The 16630-nt window shown below is 38.1% G+C and overlaps 1 protein-coding gene and 2 non-coding genes across 3 annotated transcripts in view; all 3 read right to left on the bottom strand.

The window, feature by feature from the left end:
* CCNB1IP1 (cyclin B1 interacting protein 1) overlaps positions 1–11175 on the bottom strand; it is a 30447-nt gene extending 19272 nt beyond the window's left edge. Inside the window, exons 1-4 of the mRNA XM_012752813.3 lie at positions 11126–11175; positions 7138–7287; positions 2953–3028; positions 1134–1248 (exon numbers count right to left, since the gene is read on the bottom strand). The gene's annotated coding sequence lies outside the window, so the exon portion shown is untranslated. The remainder of the gene's footprint in view (positions 1–1133; positions 1249–2952; positions 3029–7137; positions 7288–11125) is intronic.
* LOC142871790 (small nucleolar RNA SNORA79) lies at positions 108–255 on the bottom strand. Its single transcript, XR_012919977.1, has one exon. It is a non-coding gene; the product is annotated as a small nucleolar RNA SNORA79 (small nucleolar RNA).
* Positions 2692–2768, bottom strand: LOC142871797 (small nucleolar RNA SNORD126). The gene has a single exon (XR_012919982.1). It is a non-coding gene; the product is annotated as a small nucleolar RNA SNORD126 (small nucleolar RNA).
* Positions 11176–16630: the final 5455 nt, after the last annotated feature.

Below are 16630 nucleotides of genomic sequence, written 5' to 3'. Positions count from 1 at the left end.
TTAAAATTTAAACATGAATGACTTTAGAGTATAATGTTTCAGTAACTCCCCAAATCCGCTGACTACACAAGTACATTTTCTTACTCTAGAATCACCATATGCTTTGTAATTGTTTGACTCCGCAAAAATCAGAAGGCACTAATGGATAGCCAACCCATCCTCATGGTGCTCTGAGTGAAGACAAGTCAGCTTTGATATATGATGGATCAAAATCCCACCGCCTAAGGCTCCAAGCAGTGAGAGGAACAGCCATCAAAGTTTATCTCCAACCACATTATTTTAAGAAACATTTATAAACAATAAAGACATCAAGAAACTCATAAGAATCATTACATCTAAATAAGAACTAGAAAAGATCATTAAGGATCAACTTATCTAGCTAGACAAAATGAGGAATTATATGACAAATAAGTTAGTGCCAAAACTAAATTTAATCAACTAAAGAAAATATTAATGGAATAATTATTAATTATTATAAGGATACACACTATAGTCTCATTATCATACGATGCCTAATTCTAGAACTTAGGCTTTGGATGGGGGGGTTGCGGGGGGAGTGACGAGGGGTAGGCCAATTGGCAAAAAGACATATAAGCAATAAAAACAAAGAATTTCTGACAACTTACTATGCAGATGTAAGAAATTGCCAGGTAGTACAAAGTCTAAAATAAATATATAGAGAGAGACTCTGATAAAAGAGCTAACATCTATTGAGCATTTACCATATGCTTTACAATGTTCTAAGCCCTGCCTATTTATCTAATTTAATCTTCAAAATAACCATTCTTTGAATCAGGTACTATTATCATTTTCTAAGATATGCAGAAACTAAAAGACACTGAGATGTTAAGAAACTTGCCAAGGTTACATAACTTATTAAGTGATAGAGCATGGGTTTGAACCCAGTTTGATTCCAGAACACACATACATACACTATACTACCTTTCAACATCTTTAATTGACTTTTTATTTTTTTAATTTCTTTTTCTTTTCTTTTTCTGTCTTCTTTGTTCTTTTTAATTGACTTTTTAAAAAATGAATTTTATACCACCGTAACAGCTGGCTATAAACTCACAAAGATGAATTTTCAAAGAGTCATATGCACATCAAAGCTTCTTAATCTCAAGCCTTACCGTAAAAGAAAAATGCAGTCATCATCTATTGTATATCCAGGATTTATAACACTGAAGAGGTCCAGACTAGAAAAGTGAGATTCAGATCTGGTTTTGGTCTCTTGAAATTTTACTTCTGCAAAAGATACCAAAAAGCTAAAAAATTATTCAAGTGCTGATATTACTTTGAATTATTTGTATTTCCTATATTTTACCCTCATATTACCTCATTCTCTGCCTGAAAATGCAGGTATAAGACTATAAGCCTGTCCTAAGCTGCTTAAAATAACTTTTTTTTAAGGCTGGTCAAGTGGAGCAATGGGAGTAGATAACTTTAAATTATATAATACATGAATATAATAAAGTTAGAAAATACAGGTTAACAAAAATATCAAGATCACTCATAGAACCCAATTCTAGAGATAATAACTCCTAATATGTTAATGTATATATATCCTTTAAGATGATTTCTCAAGCAAAAATATACAAATAAAAATAAGCAGAAACATATTGCTCTATATCCTATTTTTAATGTCATGAATACCACTCCATTTCAATAAACCCCTACATCATAACTTTTTTTTTAACAGAGTCTCACTCTATCATTCAGGCTAGAGTGCAGTGGCATCATCATAACTCACTGCAACCTCAAACGCTTGGGCTATATTGATCCTCCTGCCTCAGCCTCCTGAGTAGCTAGGGCTACAGGCAAGTGCCACCACACCCAGCTGATTTTTTTTATATTTAGTAGAGACAGGATCTCGCTCTTGCTCAGGCTGGTCTAGAACTTAAGACTTCAAATAACCCTCCCACCTTGGCCTCCCAAAATGCTAGGATTATAGGTGTCAGCCATCACGCCAGGCCCTATATCATAACTTTTAAGTGACTATATAGTATACATTATATGGTCTTCACAAAACTGATTTGACCAACTCTGGGATTCCCTTAATCTTTACATATATATAGACTGATAAAATGGTGATTAGTTTAAAACTGCCAAGCTAAGTAGCTGATAGAATTACAGCAGTTACCACTACATTTTCTGTAGTGTTTAATTTTTAGGCCAGGTATGGTGGCTCACACCTTTAATCCCAGTGCTTTCAGATGCCAAGGCAAGAGCATCGCTTGAGGCCAGGAGTTTAAGACCAGCCTGGTCAACACAGTGAGACCCTGTCTCTACAAAAAATACAAAATTAACTGGGCATGGTGGTGCGTGCCTGTAGTCCCAGCTATTTGGGAGGCTGAGGCAGGAGGATCACTTGAGGCCAAGAGTTTGAGGCTGCAGTGAACTATGACTGTGCCACTGCATTTTAGCCTGGGTGACAGAGCAAGACTCTGTCTTGAAAAAAAAAAACCCACTAAATTTTTAGATTAGGATCCCTGTTCCTGACCCTAGTTCTATCTCATAAAGGTGGATATTTTGTGATATAGAGATTTCACAAAAGATCAGAGCATAACAAAATGCTGGTCATATCAAACTGATAATTAAAAACTTTAAGAATTACCTGAGATCATGGGCTAAATCCCAGTAAGAACTTCAACAAGCAGAATTTAATTCCAGGTGTTTGCCCCTAGCTTTAGTCTGCCCAGAGCATGTGTTTAATCACACTGATCAGCTGAAACACGGACTTAACATGCATTTCATCATGGCAAACTATAAATGATTGGTGAAGAGCAAACTACCACTGGCTTTTCATCCCTAGACAGGAAAGCCCTCTTAAGGTTAGAACTAGGTATTTTCAACTACCAAATTTCAGCTACTAATACCACTGAGCTCCAAATCTTACTAGGTGATTAAAAACTCAAATGAGGTAAAAATGAAGATTTTTCTTACACTTACCTCTGGTATCAGATGAATCCAGCTTCTATCCAGGAATCAAGTTAAACTACGGGATCTATCAACTACGTAAACATCTCTGGAAAATAAAAAAAAATAATAAATTCACAAAGGTTATGGTTACATGACAACTCATACTAGCATGTTCCACACCAAGTCACAAGGAAATTTAGAGTAATTATTCATCCTTTGACTCTCCATTAAATAATGTAAATGATTGACCCATCTATTTGGAAAATGTCATTGAATGCCCAAGCTCTATATCAGAGTAGGACAGAACCTCTATACAAGCTCAATTTTGTATAAATTTAAAAGTTTGGGTAAAACTACACAGTAAGTCTAACCAACCTCTGAAAGACTATAAAAATCAACAGCCTCACAGTAAGAAAAGAGATATGCAAAAGGAAGGAGTCAAGAAAAATTCAGGCTGGGCGTGGCAGCTCACGCCTGTAATCCTTGCACTCTGGGAGGCTGAAGCAGGAGGATCATTTGAGCTCAGGAGTTCGAGACCAGCCTGAGCAAGAGCCAGGCTGGGCATGGTGGTGCATGCCTGTAGTTCCAGCTACTCAGAAGGCTGAGGCAGGAGGATTGCTTGAGCCCAGGAGTTTGAGGTTCCTGTGAGCCAGGCTGATGCCACAACCTAGCCAAGACAACAGAGTGTGACTCAGTCTCAAAATAAATAAATAAATAAAATTTTTTTAAAAAAAAGAATTTATAAGATTCAGAGGCCCGTCAGGGTGGCTCACCCCTGTAATCCTAGCACTTTGAGAGGCTGAAGACTGAGGATTGCTTGAGGCTAGTTGCAGTGGGCTATAAAAATGCCACTGCACTCTAGCCTGGGCAACTGAGTAAGATCCTGTCTCAGAAAAATAAAAACATTTAAAAAAAAAAACTTAAAAGATTCAGATAAATGAGAAAGTAATCCAAAATAGTTTTTTCAAAGCAAGTTTGTATTATTCTTGGTAATCCCCTAAGAAAACTCTCCTTGGATACAGGAAAACTGAATTAGCACCATTTAAAATCCAAGTCTGGCCAGGCAGTGGCTCACACCTGTGATCCTAGCACTCTGGGTGTCTGAGGTAGGAGGATCGCTTGAGGTCAGGAAATCAAGACCAGGCTGAGCAAGAGCAAGACCCCATCTCTACTAAAAATAGAAACAAAAAATTAGCTGGGCATGGTGGCTTGCACCTATAGTCCCAGCTACTCGGGAGGCTGAGGCAGGAAGATCACTTGAGCACAGGAATTTGAGGTTGCTGTGAGCTAGGCAGAAGCCAGGGGCACTCACTCTAGCCCAGGCAACAAAGGGAGACTGTCTCAAAAAAAAAAAAAGAATCCAAGTCTGCCACAAGATGGCAACATAAGAAAGAGGCTTTAATTTCCTCTTCCAGAGTTTGAATGTAATCTGAACTTTCAGGTGAAATTCAGACTGGATGGATACACAGTTCATCACTGCAGATAACTTTCACACTATTCTTCACCTAATTACTAGCTAGAAAACTTTTTGTACTACATGTATGATCATTTAAAACGTATTAGCTAAAAATATTACAATTATACTTTTATCATGTTCTTTTTCATGCAGCAGTGTGGAGATTCAAAAATCTATAACCTCAGATACAAGCTAGCCAGAAAGACAAGACTCATAAAAATTAATGTACCACCAAATAAGTGGTAGAGACCAAGTAAGGTTAAGAAGCATGGACCAGGCGCAATGGCTCACACCTGTAATTCTACCACTTCTGGGAAGCCGATGCAGGAGGATCACTTGAGCTCAGGAGTTCCAGACAAGCCAGAGCAAGAATGAGACCCCATCTTTACTAAAAATATGAAAATTAGCCAGGCATGGTGATGTGTACCTGTCGTCCCAGCTACTAGAGAGGATGAGACTGGAGGATCACTTGAGCCCAGGAGTTTGAGGTTGCAATGAGCTACGATGACACCACTGTACTCTAGCCAAGGCAACAAAGTGAGATTCCATCTCCAAAAAAAAAGTTTCCTGAAGAAAAAAAGGTGAGTCTTGAGTGGACCTAGGTAATTGAATGGACCTAAGTAATTTTAAGTCAAATTAAAAATTAAACTTCTCAGTTACACTAGCCACATTTTAATTGCTCAATATCCACATGTGGCTAATAGCTACCAATTGGCAGTATAAATATAAGACATTTCCATCATCACTATTTGACATTAGTGCCTTTAAGGATGGGTCTGACTAAAATAAGTGGACAGAAAGGAAGCAGTGACTATCATTCTTTAAAAAAAACCCTGCCATCTTAGCTGGGCATAGTGGCTTGCACCTATAGTCCTAGCTACTCAGGAAGCTAGGGTGGGACGATCACTTCAGGCCAGGAGTTTGAGTCCAGCCTGGGCAATATAATGAGACCCCCTCCCATCTCTGAAAAATCAAAATTAAAAAACAAATCCTACTGTCAATCACTATAGAAATTGTTTTTTTGTTTGTTTTTTTTTTGAGACAGAGTCTCACTTTGTTGCCCGGGCTAGAGTGAGTGCCGTGGCGTCAGCCTAACTCACAGCAACCTCAAACTCCTGGGCTCGAGTGATCCTTCTGCCTCAGCCTCCCGGGTAGCTGGGACTACAGGCATGCGCCACCATGCCCGGCTAATTTTTTATATATATATCAGTTGGCCAATTAATTTCTTTCTATTTATAGTAGAGACGGGGTCTCGCTCAGGCTGGTTTTGAACTCCTGACCTTGAGCAATCCACCCGCCTCGGCCTCCCAAGAGCTAGGATTACAGGCGTGAGCCACAGCGCCCGGCCAATCACTATAGAAATTGTTTTATTCAAACTTCACAACCCCATATTTATAAGGAAAATTGAGGCTTAGAGAAGTTACATAAATTTCCTAAGGTCACCTATTAAGAGCTATTATTGGCCAGGCGCGGTGGCTCACACCTGTAATCCTAGCACTCTGGGAGGCCGAGGCAGGCAGATTGCTCGAGGTCAAGAGTTCGAAACCAACCTGAGCAAGAGCAAGACCCCCATCTCTACTATAAATAGAAAGAAATTAATTGGCCAACTAATATATATAGAAAAAATTAGCCGGGCATGGTGGCACATGCCTGTAATCCCAGCTACTCGGGGGGCTGAGGCAGGAGGATTGCTTGAGCCCAGGAGTTTGAGGTTGCTGTGAGCTAGGCTGACACTATGGCACTCTAGCCCGGGCAACAGAATGAGACTCTGTCTCAAAAAACAAAACAAACAAACAAAAAAAGCTAGTATTAAATCCATTTCCATCAAAACTTCATCACCATGGCACTTCCTACGTGAAATAAAAAGCAAAACTATAGAAGATGGTTTGCTTTAGAACATATTTGCTTAGTAGGTCAGGAAGAAATTGAGGTATTGTAAATACCTCAGAGAGATATTAACCAGAAGTATTATTTTACTCCTTCTTTGTCCTATACTTGAAAAATGCTTTAACTATATAAAATTTTCAGATCAGCAGCATGCAAGATTAACTAAGGGAATGTTGCCAAGAAGCAAGATACAATGTGAGAGGTTTCTGTACACTTTGAACAATGTCTACCTCAAAACTCCTTGATCCAAGTACTTCTTACAGGATGATAACTATAGCTTGAAAGGGACAAGTTCTCTATTTACCTCACTTTACAAACAAAACACATATTGCAAGGGGCCTGGTCTTTGTGTCCTTGACTCACAGCACAAAGCCTAGCACATAAATCCTGATGTTAAAAACACCTTTCCCAATGTGTGATGCTCCCTGCAGAATTCTAATCATGTTTCAGTAAATGTCATTCTACCAAGCAAAGGTCATTTCATATTTACTAAGCATTTTTGTAAATACTATATAAACAATCAATGATCCATTCATTTTGTTGACTGTGGGCAGTAAGCCCTCCAAACACTGGTGTTCATAGCCAAAAGGTACATTTTATATGTGTGAATAGATGTTTCATGAAGGCCTGATACGAACTACAAATTGATAATAAATACTAATACTAAATCAGCAGATAGATACTTCCATTTTAAAATAGCATTATCACTCAATTTGACCATTTCCAATCCAATTTACTCAGTGCCCATTATGTGTCTAGCATTATGAGATACAATTTTAACTCAATTTCTTATCTTTTTAGATAGAAAAGACACACATAATACATGTAATGTAAAGAATTTAAGGCAGCTTATCTTGGTCAAAATTCAATACCTGCCTGCTATTGACAGTCCAAATCCAAGCCCACCTGATTTTCAGGGAGGTCTATAGATATTACAGAGGCTTTCACAGAACCACTTCTGGGCTGGCACACAGGGTGCTAAAGACTCAGGCCTTTCCTCCTTAGTGGATTTCATCTTCAACCTGAAACAAAAAAAAAAATACAAAACATATATAGGAAGTAAATGCTAAACTGATAACTTGGCATAGGTTTCCTTTAGAGATAGTTGTATAAGGCACTGCTATCAAAACAGACTCTAAGTTTTATTTCCCACTCACTATCAGCTGTTTTAGCTAAGAATACTGACAGTTTTAACATCTTAGTACAGAAGGAATTCATTCAGAATATACATGAAATAGAAGTGGTGAGGTTAGAAACTCGGACTAACCATGCAGCTCATGCCATTCACATCCCACCGTTTCACCCAGTCCCAATCCCATGGTTAGTGAACCAAATAAAAATGAAATGAAAACATAATGCCCAAGGGCTTTTTGGTCAAGACAACAGGAAGGAGTAACTTGCTTGAAATCAGAATGTGAGAGGTAGTAAAGCCTCTTCTTCTCTGTTAACTTGCTATCTATTTCATAATACTTGGCCTATCTTAGAATTTATACAGCAGTTTCCATAAATTACCTCATTTTGCAAGTTCTATATCATCTCCATTTTATAGGTATGTGAGCAAGGTTCAAAGAATAAATGGCAAGCAACTTAGCTTAGTAGATAATAGTTTTCTTTGTATTTTATTTTTCCCTAGTTTTATTAAGATATAATTGGCAAATAAAATTGTATATCTTTACAGTGTACAGTGTGATGTTTTGATACATGTATACATTATGAAATGATTAAATCAATCTAATTAATATATCCATCACCTCACCTATCATTTTTGTCTGTGATAAGAACACTTAAGTTCTACTCTCAGCAATTTTCAAGTATACAAAATACATTATTATAATATTAACTATAGTTACCATGCTGTACAAAAGAGAGAGAGAAATTATTCCTCCTGTCCAACTGAAACTTTATACCCTTTAACCAACATCTTTTCATTCTCCCCACACTCCTCACTCCCCACCCTTGGCAAGCACCATTCTACTCTGCTTCTATGAGTTCAACTCTTTTAGATTTTACATATTAAGTAAGATCATACAGTATTTTTTCTTTCTATGCTTGTCTTATTTCACTTATAAAAATGTCCTCTAGGTTCATCCAAGTTGTCACAAGCAACAGAATTTCCTTCTTGTATAAGGATGAATAGTATTCCACTATTCATAAATACCATATTTTCTTTATCCATTCATCTGTTGTTGATGGATCCTTAGGTTGATTCTGTATCTTAGCTACTGTGACTAGTGCTGCAATGAACATGGGAGTGTAGATAGCTCTTTGACATACTGATTTTATTTGCTTTGGATATATATCCACAAGTGGGATTTCTAGATCATTATGGTAGTTCTATTTTTAATTTTTTGAGGAACCTCCATCCTGTTTTCCATAATAGCTACATTAATTTGTATTCTCTGAGATAATGGATTTTGAAGTCAGACAGAACTGGATTTTAATCCTGGCTGTCTCGCATGTTCACTGGGACCTTAAGCAATTATGTAATTTCTCTAAGCCTCAGTTATCCTCTCTATAAAATGAGGACAAATACTTCCTACCTTTAGGACTTCTGTGGAGATTAAATGAGGTAATAAATATATCTTGCACTGTAGCTGGCATGAAGTTAAATGTTTAATATGTTGTTTCTAGTACTTGTCCAAGCTCAACCAGCTAATGAGTAGTAATACAGATTTTCTTCCCCAAAATTTAACTTTTCACAAACCAGAAAAGTCATTCAAATAGTACTTAGAAGGGCTCTTCCAACTCCCAGATACTGTGTCTTTTAAGAAAAAAAAGACACACGCTTGCTTCCTTCTTCCCCTCATTCCCCACTTAACAATGAAAACTCCAGCGTATTTTATATAAAGTTACTTCTTAACAAAGCATGCTTCCATTGGAAAAACCTAATTTTTTCCTCAACTAACAAAAGCTCCTAACTGAAAAACTAGATGTTTCACAAGACATGAACTAAGCCTCATAATACTTAAACAGATTTGGAGAAATTCACAAGGGCTTCCTTTTTATTTCACATGTTTACATCCTAAAAAACATTTCAGCTTTTCCTAACTTAATGCTAAAATATGAGACAACTCCCTCAACACCATAATTCCAGGGAGATATCCAGAACACATTTTCTAGTAAACACCGAAAGCATGCTCCTTCTGCCCTTGTGAATACAAAGACTATTCAGATGTTCTAGGTCACTGCTGTCATTCCTTCCCAACATTAAATATTTCCTTGTAACAAGATAAACCCATCCCCTACTCAAACCAATGTGGTCAAAGATATATTCACATCAAGGCCATCAGCATGGTTTTGATTCTGGTACTTAATACTGCTCAATCAACATATTTAGGTTGGTTTCTAATCATCACTGTACACAAAATAAAAAGTGCTGCAAAATATCTAGAGTCCTTTTAAAGATGGATATATCAAAACCCAACTGAAATGCCTATGTGCCAACTAATTTATATACAAAGTTATTCATTTTGAGGGAAATATCAAAATCATAAACTACCTAAAATGTCTGGTATGTACATATATTAGAATATGACATAACCACTATAAAGAACGTGGACACTATTTATTCATATAAAACAGTTAAGTGAAAAAGAAAGATACATGGCAGAGTATGTATAGAAGGAAAGGATAAATACACATATTTGCTTGTATGTGCATAAAATATCTTAGAAAAGATACACAAGAAGCTGGTAACACTCTTATTAGGGATAAAAAGTCAGGTGGTTTAGGGGCAGGGATAAGAGACTTTTCATTGTATACACTTTGGTCTCTTGTGAATTTTTAACTGTGAATATATTACCTATTTCAAATATAAAATTAATGTAACAATAAAGCTTGAGAATTATGGGAGGATTATGGGAGGCCTACAAATGCCTATTGCTGGTACATTCAATTAATTAGTTTATTATTTGTCTTTCTCACATTTTCTGCCTGTAAGAATAACTAACACATATATTCAAACTAAATATATCAATGAGAAAAATAGCAATCCAGTGAAATTACTCTCAAGGTCATTAGGCAAAACTTTTTGTGAGAAAAAAGAAAATATTTATTGCAAATAAATAAGTTTTGTTTACTTCTAGAAGGTGCCTAACATTTAATACACACCACCTAGTGCCAGGCCTTCATATATTTCATTTGATCTTCACAAGCTGAGCCTCAGAATGGCTCACTGCCTCTCCCAATTCACCTGGAGCAGTAACTGTGGCGCCGGAATTTGAATCTAGGCTTGCACTATGATCCTTGATTTTTTTTTTTTTCAGTAAATTTTAAGCTTTTTAGGACACCCTCACCACAGTGGTAACAATAAATTAGGAGCTCCTTTTAGGGCTCACTAAAATCATCTGTCTTCAGAGTTTACTGCCCAGTCTTAACAAGAAAACCGAAATACTCTGAGCAAAGACAATGTCCGCGGCAGCTCCTACACAGTAAGGACCTGGACACTATAGACACTCACCGGGTGAGTGTCTGGGCGGAACAACTCCTCCAAAGATCACGCAGGGAGATATAAATCAAAACAGCATTGGGATACTAATATCTTTCCCTCCGAGCAATATGAAGCCGGGCATTTTCTAGGAACACAAGCACTCTGTACCTGAAGCAGAGTCTTTTGTTCCTGGGTCAAGAGGTCTCGGGGAAGGAGGTCAATCAAACCGAGTACTGCAGAGGTGCACGTGGAAACAAGCCAGGCAGAACATTTCACTGCCTTCCCCCAACATCCACACAGCCGAGATTAATCGCCTTGCGACTCACACACATTCCAGTGCTGGCTTGAAATAAAGGCCTGCCACGTGGGTATATGGCTCAAATGGAAGGCTAATTCAAGACAACTAAGAAGCAAAACTAGCGCACACTCACCAGCTCACCAAAACGGAGACCGAGAGAACTTGAAGAGACAGGAAGTGCCCTTGGGAAGTGGCCTCAGAACGTGATTGGCTAATGAGTTCAAGGAGGATTCCCTCCTCCTTTACCTTAAAAGGTGTTGAAATGAGGCAACCCCCTCCTTCACCCACTAGTCTCTTCCCGTGCCAGTGCTGCTTCGTGCACCGTTTTTCAAGTGAACTTAAACCAAGTTTCCTTCTGGGTTAATATATTTAGCACAAACGCAGGCTAATTTAAGCTATTTATGCACGTTGTTGTTTAGATGGGCCTATGCATTGTATGCCAAACAATTTTCGTCTTTTGAGGATAATTCTTAGACTTTAAGACCTCTGCATGGTTAATTTTTTTAACATAACCTCAAGGTGTTATTCTTTTCATAATAAAACAAAAGATGACGCTTAGAAATGGACCATGTGGTTCTTTCCCTTACCTCCTCCTAGTTCAAAATGCTTGCATCTCTTAATAGCCAGTATTCTGTTAGATCAGCAGTTGGGCTGCACAATGAAGCCTCAGCACAATCTTTTTGTAGTTTTAGTCTTTTTCAGGGAAATTGGCTTAGTTTACCCAACACGGCCACTCTGCTTCCTGTCATAACACCACTTTCCCTGGGCATACAGAGAATTCTTGCCCTTCTTGCACTGTGTCCCTTTGTGGGGTTGGTGCTTGCCACACTTATTACAGAAAGTCCAGCAGGTTTTAGAAACATTCACCATGTTTGTGGGAGTGCTATTGGCAACAAAAGCAGAACATAATTTATGCAAAGTCTAGATCCATTCAACAGTCTAGATCCATTTTAAACAGTCTAGATCCATTCAAGTTAGAATTTACCTACAGGCTAATTCTTGAGCTAACAGGCTTAGTGAATAAAAGATGGGTGGCTAAGTGTTTAGGCTTTAAAGTTTAGCTGATATTGAATCTGAGCCTTGCCATTTACTAATGCACATCTCAGCCTCAGTTTCCTTAACTTTCTTTCTTTCTTTAGATATCCAACTGATAAGTTTCTTTAACTATAAAAAAAGAAGAAAAAATGATGACATCTTCCCCCTATGACTATTGTGAGAATTAAGTAAAATAATTCATGTAATGTACCCAGTACAATGCCTGCAGCATAGTACCCAACATGTTAGCTATTATTATAATTTGTTCTTAGATATATTTCCTCAAGTATACTATAAATAACAAGAGGGCAAAGTGTGTGTTTTACACATTTCTGGATCCAAAACAATGACCTTCAGTGCTGAGGACATAATTCATTAATACATTATTTGGAGCCAGGTGCAGTGGTTCATGCCTGTAATCCCAGCTATTCTGGATGCTGAAGAAGGAGGATCACTTGAGCCCAGGAGTTTGAGGCTACAGTGAGCTGTGATTGCATAACTGCACTCCAGCCTGGGTGACAGAGTAAGACCCCCATCTCTAAAAAAAACATAAATAAACAAATAATATATTGTTTTGACTCCTCATATCCCTTTCCAGCTAGAGTGTATGTCCCTCTTACATTGAGGATTGCTTTTAAGCCATAACTAGAGGACTCATTGGCACAATATTCATTATGATTCTTCTTTTTTTTTTTTTTTTTTTTTTGAGACAGAGTCTCACTTGTTGCCTAGGCTAGAGTGAGTGCCGTGGCGTCAGCCTAGCTCACAGCAACCTCAAACTCCTGGGCTCAAGCGATCCTCCTGCCTCAGCCTCCCGAGTAGCTGGGACTACAGGCATGCGCCACCATGCCCGGCTAATTTTTTCTATATATATTAGTTGGCCAATTAATTTCTTTCTATTTATAGTAGAGACGAGGTCTCGCTCTTGCTCAGGCTGGTTTCGAACTCCTGACCTTGAGCAATCCGCCCGTCTCGGCCTCCCAGAGAGCTAGGATTACAGGCGTGAGCCACCACGCCCGGCCTATCATGATTCTTAATAAATACTATTACAGTATATAATGCATAAATATGTACAAATATACACATAATTTCCATGTATTGGAAGTATAACGATTCAAAGTATTATAATATAAAAAGAAAGTATACAATGCTAAATCATAGTAGTTCTTACTTTTTAATGATCTCATCCTATCGCCCCTGCTTCCTCCTTCCCAGAAATTACTATCCATTCTGGCCAGGCCTGTAATCCTAGCACTCTGGGAGGCCCAGGCTGGCAGATCACTCAAAGTCAGGAGTTCGAGACCAGCCTGAGCAAGAGCAAGACCCCCCCCCATCTCTACTAAAAAATAGAAAGAAATTAATTGGCCAACTAAAAAAAAATAGAAAAAAATTAGCCGGGCATGGTGGCACATGCCTGTAGTCCCAGTTACTCTGGAGGCTGAGGCAGAAGGATTGCTTGAGCCCAGGAGTTTGAGGTTGCTGTGAGCTAGCCTGACACCATGGCACTGTAGCCCGGGCAACAGAATGAGACTCTGTCTCAAAAAAAAAAAAAAAAAAAAAGAAATTACTATCCATTCTAATCTACCTCAGAGTTTACCTACCTCAAATTCCCCAACATTCACAACAAATGTTAGTTTGTTGTTCCATAATTGATTTATTTCATTGTAATTTCTAGAGTTAAAACATTTATTGAACATTTACTATCAACCAGGAATTGTGCTAAGAACTTTACATTCATTACTTTGTTTGATCTTCACAATAATCCAAGAATGTAGGCACTTTCATTGTAATTATTTTACAAAAAAGGAAACAGAGTTAAAGAGATTAAGAAACTTGTCTATTTAGCAAGTGTTAAAGTCTGGATTCAGACTAGTTGCTATGGTTTGAATGTCCCCTCCAAAACTGAGGTTGAAACTTAATCAATAGAGGTGAGACCTTAAAGAGGTGATTGGATCCTAAGGGGTCTGCCCTTAGGAATGCATTAATCCATTCATGGATTGATAAATTAAAGGATTAATGGATTAAAAGGATATTGTGGAATGGGAATGGCACTGGTGGTTTTATAAGAAAAGCAAGAGAGACTTGAGGATGTCATGTTAGTACACTCAGCCACCTGGCCATGTGACGCCCTGCATACCTCAGGACTCTGCAGAGTCCCCACCAGTAAGAAGGCTATCTACAGATGGGACCCCTCAACCTTGGGCTTCTCAGCCATGATAACAGCAAGAAAGTAATTCCCTTTCTTTACAAATTACCCAGTTTTAGGTATTCTTTTATAAGAAACAGGAAGCAGACCAAGACACTACTCATCCAACTTGAGAGCTCGAACTCAACCACCACATTGCACTACCTCCTATTATGTTTCAGAAGATCACAGAAAGCACAATATTCTTTTCTTTGAAGATTTCCATCAAATATCTAACATTCATTCATGGTATTCTGTATTGTAGGTTTGTGTGTGTGTGTGTGTGTGTTTTGAGACAGTCTTGCTTTGTTGCCCAGGCTAGAGTGAGTGCCCTGGTGTCAGCCTAGCTCACAGCAACCTCAAACTCCTGGGCTCAAGCAATCCTTCTTCCTTAGCTTACTGAGTAGCTGGGACTACAGGCATGCACCACCATGCCTGGCTAATTTTTTTTTCTATATATATTAGTTGGCCAATTAATTTCTTTCTATTTATAGTAGAGACTGGGTCCCGCTCTTGCTCAGGCTGGTTTCAAACTCCTGACCTCGAGTAATCCACCCGCCTCGGCCTCCCAGAGTGTTAGGATTACAGGCGTGAGCCACCGCGCCCGGCCTGTATTGTAGGTTTTAATACTCAAAAAAATTCATTATGAGATACTGCCTCGCTGGTAACAGCAAAATTTTGTGTACAGTAAAATCACTTTGAAATTGTTTAAAAGTAGATTCCTGGAACACACCTTCAGATATTCTAATTCAATGAGTGGGACTCAGCAAAATGTATTTTAATAAGCACCCTCAGATGCTTGTAACAGATGTAATTGAGGCTCACCCTTTGGAGAACACTGATAATTACTGTTGTTTAGAGATGTTATCACTACTAAAATGAACAAACTCTTGGAAAAGGGAGCACTCTTTTTTTCCCCAGCATATTATGGGGGTACAAATGTTAAGGTTACATATATTGCCTTTGGCCCCCTCCCGCCAAAGGTAGCACCATTAAGAAACTTTTCATTTATAATGTATTAAGAATGAAGAATCTGAAAACAGCCATTTGTCATTAATTAAAAATTAAGCATACCCTTTGCAAATTCACAGCTGGTTATTGATCTTGGAGAAATATTGTGCTCAAAGGGGCATGTTCAAGGAAGAATGTTTATTTTAGCTCTGGCTATAATAACTAAACAGTTATTATAGAAACACCCATGTCTACCCAAAGGGGAATTATTATATCATGATACAACTATACTATGAAATATTACTCAGTAGTTAAAGAGAAATATATCTGCATATACTAACATGGAAAGATCTATAATGCATGTTAAGTAAAAAAATCCAAATGGCAGAATAACACATGCAATATGCTCACATTTATGTAACATTCAACCTTCCTTCAAAAAAGGCAAAATGTTAATAAAATATTTCTGTATGTGCACATCTTTGTATGTGAATGAAAACAAAATATAAAAGACACATCAAACTAATAACAGTAGTTACTCTTAGGAGCAGAATGAAGGGAATGAAGGGAGCAGTTTTTTGTTTTTGAATATCTGTAAGATTTTATAAGGGCAATGTGTTCATATTTAGATAGTAAAATAGGCCAGGTGTGGTGGCTCAGGCTTGTAATCCCAGCACTTTTGGAGGCTGAGGTGGGAGGATCACTTGAGCCCAAGCGTTGGAGGTTACAGTGAACTACAATTGTGCTACTCACTGTACTCAGCCTGTGGAACAGGGCAAGTCCCCTGTCTCTTTAAAAGAAAAAAAAGTAATAATTAAATAGCATCCCTTGTCAAAATAAGGATAAAGATCCAAAAGTAGGTTTCAATATAGGAGTGAGAAAAGTAGGAGACTCCAATTTCCTAAGACAGCAAAGGATAGACTTCAAAGACTAAAAGGAACACCACATAACCACACTGCATGACTATTTCCTAAATTGAGCCTAGACTGGGCCTTCTGCATGTTCACCACCTCCTATCCCAACCCTGAACTACTACTTTTCTCCTTTTAATTGGCTTAAGACCTCTCTAGTTTAAATTAGTATCTCTTGAGAATACTTTCCTACCAAAGTTGTAGCAACTTCATAGTAGGCCCTCCTCAACATCCGCTTTCCTAGCTATTCCTGAAAACATGCATGCAAATTCCTTCAAACAGCTTTGCTAATCACTTTTGAAAATTTGATAGCTTCATTTATAACAACATAAAAAATATTTAAAAAAAACAAAAAACAGCCAGTGGCTCACACCTGTAACCCTAGCACACTGGGAGGCCGAGGAGGGAGGATTGTTTGGGCCCAGGAGTCTTGAGAATGCAGTGAGCTGGGATTGGGCCTCTTCACTCTAGCCCTAGCAACAGAGCGAGACCTTGTCTCAAAAACAAAAATAAGAAAAATAGTAACAAAAAACTATATAAAAAACCATGCCTGTGG

This window comes from Microcebus murinus, chromosome 6 (genome assembly GCF_040939455.1).
Source record: "Microcebus murinus isolate Inina chromosome 6, M.murinus_Inina_mat1.0, whole genome shotgun sequence".
Classification (NCBI taxonomy): Eukaryota; Metazoa; Chordata; class Mammalia; order Primates; family Cheirogaleidae; genus Microcebus; species Microcebus murinus.
This window is presented reverse-complemented; position numbering and strand designations above follow the sequence as displayed.